General features: G+C 37.2%; 1 pseudogene; it reads left to right on the forward strand.

Moving 5' to 3' along the window:
- Window positions 1-2,826: 2,826 nt before the first annotated feature.
- LOC102909915 (Ig kappa chain V-IV region S107B pseudogene) lies at window positions 2,827-3,363 on the forward strand (annotated as a pseudogene).
- Window positions 3,364-6,529: the final 3,166 nt, after the last annotated feature.

Consider the following 6,529-nt stretch of genomic DNA (forward strand, 5'->3'; position numbering starts at 1 on the left):
GAAACCTGTTGTAAATTCCAAGTATTTACCATTTTCTATACAATGATGTGTGCTATCATAACTCTCCCTTGATTCTGAGCAGCAGGAGCAATGTACAACTCAAAGGCAGCTACATAATCACAAGAGGAGACAATGATATCACACTATGCCATGCTCCTAAAATTACATAGGTTATTCTACGATTGGATATATTATGGCTCTTTAATTAAATGACTTGAAACCATTGTTACCATAACTAAGTTCTACATTATTTTAGCTAATTGTATCCTCAATACAAAACAAGGAGTATGTAGTATCAATAAATATGGACTTAATGTGTTCATAAAATCTCATATACTTAGACACTTTTCCACCAGTGTTTAACACTTTCCCATTGATGCCTCTTTATTTCATTATGGCATGAATAAGAGTATATGTGTCCATGTGTCTGACTGTATGTACATTATTTATCAATATGCCTCTGACCATCAGAAGGAAAGAATAGCCTGAGTCTTGGCTTCTCAAAGGCATTCTTTTTCTAAGCACAAAAGTATTTGACACTGATTACTGTGAATGTAGCCTTTCCTTTAGACCCTAAAACAGATATGACTCAGTCCTATCTTCATTTTGGCCATCTTAGTAGAGAGCAGCACTAACACATATCTATCTACTCAATTAAAACCAGCTTTAGACCTGCAATTACTAGAAAACAAGAAGTCCTCAGGCTCCTGATCCACATGCCACCCTGGAAGGTACTCAAGTCTCTGCTTTGTTCATTGACAGTCCTCATTTTAAAGACCACACTCACATTCAGCCCAATGAACCTGGTATACCAAGTCCAGTGTCTTCAAAAGAGGGAACCAAGTTTCTTCCAGAACTTTCTCTCTAGCTACAGGCATCTCTGGTTCAGTGAGATTCATTTTTATTGTAAGTTTGTTGTAGTCATAGTACCAAAGCTTCCTGGAGGTAAGTGAATAGCCATGAAGTATGACTGGATGCATTTGGGGATCAAGAGATGACCCAGAAGTTAAGCATGTTTGTTTCTCTTTCAGAAGACATTGGTTCATTTCTCAGTGTTTACATGGTAGTGTTAACCATTCATAACTTCTGTTCCAGGGTAGAGTTTTCATGCCTTCTTTTTAGTTCCTTAGATACCAAACATTCATGTTATGTACATAAATACATGCAGGCAAAACACACACAATAAATAAATCTAAAAATATTAAAAGATCGGATGCCTTTCAATCTCAGTAGAGATGAAAGTAGAAATGAAATATTATTCTTATTATTATAATCTCTGTGGTTTCTTGAGTATCCAACACTAAATTCACAATTGACATTGTGGAGATATCATTTTCTTTATCCACAATGAGGCTCAATGACCAATGTGCCGATTTGTTGGTTTGTATATCATCCAAGATGATTCAGTGCCCTTACAAGTGATATATAAAAACTCTCTACATAAAAAAGTGGAATATCTTTCATCTGAAGGAACAAGAATAAGACTAAGAATCAACTACTAAATACAAAATATGAAGTTAACACCATGAGTTATCTTGAAAAAAAAAAGCCATTTACATCCAATTGAATGCTTTAAAATCCACTTGAATTCAACAATTCTAGTATCTCTTAGAATGCTTACCTATTTTTCTTAATCATTGATATAGAATGGAAGAAGTCTTTTATGGACGGCGGAACAAGGCAGCCATTCTGAAGGAAGATCTAGAGCAATCCTCAGTCTGACTCAAGAGCTCTAGTTAACTTCGAGGTTTATAGGAATATAGTTGAAATTTACTGTAAGATAATGTAAAACTTTTGATAAAACTTTTTCATGAATTTGCAAATCTAGGAATTGTCACTCTTTAATAAGTGGAATGTAGTTTATTTGAAAAGTGTGCTCAGATATTCCCAGATAATAATATGATATTTGTAGTGGGTAGCCATCTACGTCTTTCCCTGAAATGCACCTATCCCAACATTTGTAAGTTGAGCCACTAAATAAACCTGCCTTTTAACTGTGTGGACAGGCCTTAATAATTTTGCCATCAGATATCTGCTAAACAGTAACAGAACATGGTGCATATTAAGAATGATGGTAATTTGGATAACTACATCTTCATGAACTACAGCCCAGGCTTCTCTTAAATCCATCATGGAGTAAAGTTCAGAACAATCGATAGCTGCTACAAAATTGGTACCTGGCTTTCTATCCATTTCAAAGGGAGATTATTTCCCCTGTTCTTCAAGGGATGGCATAGATACTTGACTGTTGCAGAAATGCCACAAAGCAAACAAGTATTCCAGATCACACATTTGGATGCTGGTTTTCCAAGTGCTTTGTGGGCATGGTCATCTGATTAGACTGGAATTTGTGAGTGAGGTCTCAGCTGGGCAACTTCCATGAAAACAGGAAGTGGATAAGGCTGCTAAAAGTTCTCTGAGAACATTATAAACGGGAATCCTCAACACAGCTTTATCATGGGAGAAATATGCCTCCAACTACTTAGTAGAACATGCCTCACTGAGTGAACCAAATTATGCCAATCTTCATTTAAATACATGGGTAAAACTCTAGGATAGAGATATACACCATGAAGGAGAAAAAGGAAAACAGAAATTTCCTTCCTTATCAGTGTAATGTCTACAAATAAGTAGATGCTTTCCTGGATTAACCAAGTTTGCCATGCGTAAGGTACCACAGAAATTTGTAAGCCAAGAACTGCCTAGACTGTATCTTGCTATTTGCATACCTCATCCTCAGAAACCACAAATAGTTCACAGCTGTTTTAAAGAGATGGACTTATGAAAAGAACAGTAATTAGCCTGAGATTGAGAAGAGAAATCACAATGGATTTTCTGGTGAAGATTTTCAGCTTCCTACTAATCAGTGTCACAGGTAAGAGAGGGAAGGACATTTGGGCTCATGATCCACAATTCTTTTCCCTGGGGAAGCTTAAGTCTAAGATAACATTTTTCATTTTCTTTCTTCTGAATATCAGGTGGTATGAAGTTATTTTTATATGTCTATGTCTGCTAACATCTCTTCCTTTTCATTTTCTTTCACTGCTCACAGTGTCCAATGGACAAATTGTTCTCACCCAGTCTCCAGCATTCATGGCTGCATCTCAAGGAGAAAGGGTCACCTTGCCCTGTATTGCCAGCTCAAGTGTAAGAACCAGTTATTTGCACTGGTACCAGCAGAAGCCAGGAGCCTCCCCTAAGCCCCTGATTTATGAAACCTCCAACCTGGCTTCTGGAGTCCCAGCTCGCTTCAGTGGCAGTGGGTCTGGGACCTCTTACTCTCTCACAATCAGCAGCATGGAGGCTGAAGATGCTGCCACTTACTACTGTCAGCAGTATAGTAATTACCAATGCACACAGTGATACAGACTGGAACAAAAACTCTTTACCTCCCTAGGGCCCAGCTGCTTCCTCCTAGTGTTAAAAGGTGGCCAAGGGTTTGATGGCAATAATCCACACAGGGTGCTTTATGCCCTGCTTTTAAGGTCATTTGCATCTTGGGGTAACTTATTATCTCCATAATATCTCACTCTACTTCAGTGTTGATCTCAAGTTTGTTTATTCTCTGTTTTGATTCTCTTTGTTGAAGGAAGGTGTAGCAGGTACTTCTACTCAGCTATTTTACTGGATTTCTCAAGGAGCCTCCATACCTTGTTTCTTCTACCTGCACTGATCACAGGATCTTCTCTGGCATTTGTCCTTCAGGGCAATTAGTTACTAAAAGTAAACTACCTCTGTGGTCCTAGTAAAAGTAGGATTCATCTTTCTCTATCTTCTGATTTTCATTGCCAGTCTTTCCCACCAAAAAATGTCTTTTCAATTTATGCTTGACATGTTTTCTCTCAAAAAAAAATTATGACAATCATATGTTTTATTACCTTTCTATTCTCATGACAAATCACTGAAACAAACCACTAACAAAGAAATCAAAACATCAGCAGAGAACTAATAAATGGTCAATAAATTTTTCCTTTTAGCTATTTATTTATTTATTTATTTGTTTGTTTGTTTGTTCATTATTCCCTATGTGCATGCAAACGCAAACTCACGCGCGCGCGCGCACACACACACACACACACACACACACACAAACACATTTAGAACAACATTCTGGATTCAACTCTCCCCTTTCACCATGTGAGTCACGGGCATTGACCTCAGATTGTCTGGCTTCATTGCAAGTGTCTTTACCTGTTGAGTCATCTGTATCACCCTTAAATTTTTTTTATAAATTCTTAAAAAAATAGGTCAAAGACAACACTAAAGTATGGAAAAATTGTACACGAATTGGTAAACATAATTGATTGTACAAAATGATCATTCTACCAAAAAGAACTTGTAGATACAATGAAACCATGATAACATCTTCACAGATAGAGAGAAATCTATATTAATATGGAAACTGAGTCTAAAAGAATATTGCTGGGAGACAACCATAACTAATCTTAATTAATAAAACAGAACAAGATTAATAAGTAGTCTGAAATTAACAGAGAAAAACTCAGATAATTGAAACAGATCTGAATGCCCAGATTATGTCAAAGCAACTAGAGCCAACTGCTTGACAAATAGGGAAAAACTCAAATTCACAAACAAATGAGCACAGAAGAAAAGACACTACCATCAACAAATGATGTTAAAGAATAAATGTAAACATATAGAATATGAAACTAGAACGCATCGATCATCAATAAAAAAGTAAATTCCCGAATGTTCAAATAACTAAATGTAAAACCTGAAACTGAAAAATCTGGGAGTTTTGGAACATGTTCTGTCAGGGAGTATGCTAATGCATGTAGAAGGAGGTAAGAACTCTCTACAAGGGACTAGGACTGAGGTGCTTTGAATGAGACTGGCCCTTATGGGCTCATAGATTTACTGCTTATTCCTAAACTAATGAGTCAAAGTCACATTAGGAGATGTGCCCTTGTTGGGGTAGCTGTGGCCTTGTTGGACGAGGTATGTAATTAGAGTTTGGCTTTGAGGTTTCAAAAGCCCATGCCAGGCCCAGTGCTCTCTCTCTCTCTCTTCCTGGTGCTTGTGGATTAGGATATTCAGCTCTCAACCCCATGCTGGCTACCATACTCCCTGCCATGATAATAATGGAACAACCCTGTGAAACTGTAAGCAAGTCCTGAATTAAATATTTTCTTTTTTATAAGAGTTGCTTTGGTCTTCATGTCTCTTTACAGCAATGGAAAACTGACAAAGACAGTGATCATTCAAGAAATAAGGCCAAAAGTTGACAAGTAGGACCTCCTGAATCCAGTTAATCTGTTGAACAAAGGGAACAATTATTTGAGTGAAAAGTGAGTCTACAGAATTGAAGGAAGTCTTTCTGTGATTTGTATCAGACAAAGGATTAATATTTAGAATGCATAAAGAACCCAAAAAATATCAAGAAAACAAATCACCCAATGAATGATTTATAAATAGGAAGGAGCCACATGGATTATGATCTTATAACCAAAGTATAATATGTTAAATTGTAAATAGTTTGAAGGGTTATACTCCATATGGCTAGAAAAAGCTATTTCCAGAGAAGCATTATTAAACAACTCCCCAGTAACAGGGGTGAATACATCATAATGAGTTGTTGGTCAGGGAAGACTCAGAGGTTATTTAACTGTTAGAGTCTTTTTTTTTAAAGTATTTTTATTATGTATACAGTGTTCTGCCTGCATGTACTTCTGCAGGTCAGAAGAGGGCAACAGATCTCATTATAGATGGTTGTGAGCCACCATGTGGTTGCTGGGAATTGAACTCAGGTCCTCTGGAAGAGCAGTCAGTTCTCTTAACCTCTGAGCTATCTCTCCAGCACAAATGTTAGAGTTTTGCCATCCTTCATGTTTGTCCACTAGAACTGGATGATAAGATCATATTTCTGATGACATCATGTACTTCATGTGCACAATAGAGAAACCACAGTAAACTACATGCTTCTTCCATGCTGTGCAACTTTCATAGTGCTGTAAAATGCTGTGATGTTTGCTGGTGAAGAAAACACGTTGGTGATAGTCTTACCCTTTCAGGAATCCTACCATCTAATAGCCTAACCTAATAAACATGATGTGTGCACATGTACAGTACTCACACTACTGTTATGTAACTAAATGCTTTAAGATTGGATTTGAGGATCACTCCAGAAAAGGGAATCCATGCCTAGTATTTTAAATACAGAAAGAAAAAAAAACTGTCATGGAGGTAGATCACAATCTCTATGCAGTATTTGAATACTGCTACTAAGGATTTGTTATGAGAATCTAATGGAATTTACCCCCTGACATCAATGAGAGTAGAAGAGAAGAATTGTTACCCATGGGCCAAAGCTAGGTTGGCTCCTGAAAGGCTGTGATTTGATGTCTAGTTTATATTCTCATTTTATTCTCCAAAAACACAATGTGGGGTGAGCAAACAACCAAGACTTTACAGTAGCATACATGGCAATCAGCAGATTGTTTAAGGCAACAACCTATTGTCAAGGTATTTCTCCAGGTCATTCAGTTCCAGGTAGCAAGTGAAGTCATTG

The sequence above is a fragment of the Peromyscus maniculatus genome, chromosome 3, assembly GCF_049852395.1.
Source record: "Peromyscus maniculatus bairdii isolate BWxNUB_F1_BW_parent chromosome 3, HU_Pman_BW_mat_3.1, whole genome shotgun sequence".
NCBI lineage: Eukaryota > Metazoa > Chordata > Mammalia > Rodentia > Cricetidae > Peromyscus > Peromyscus maniculatus.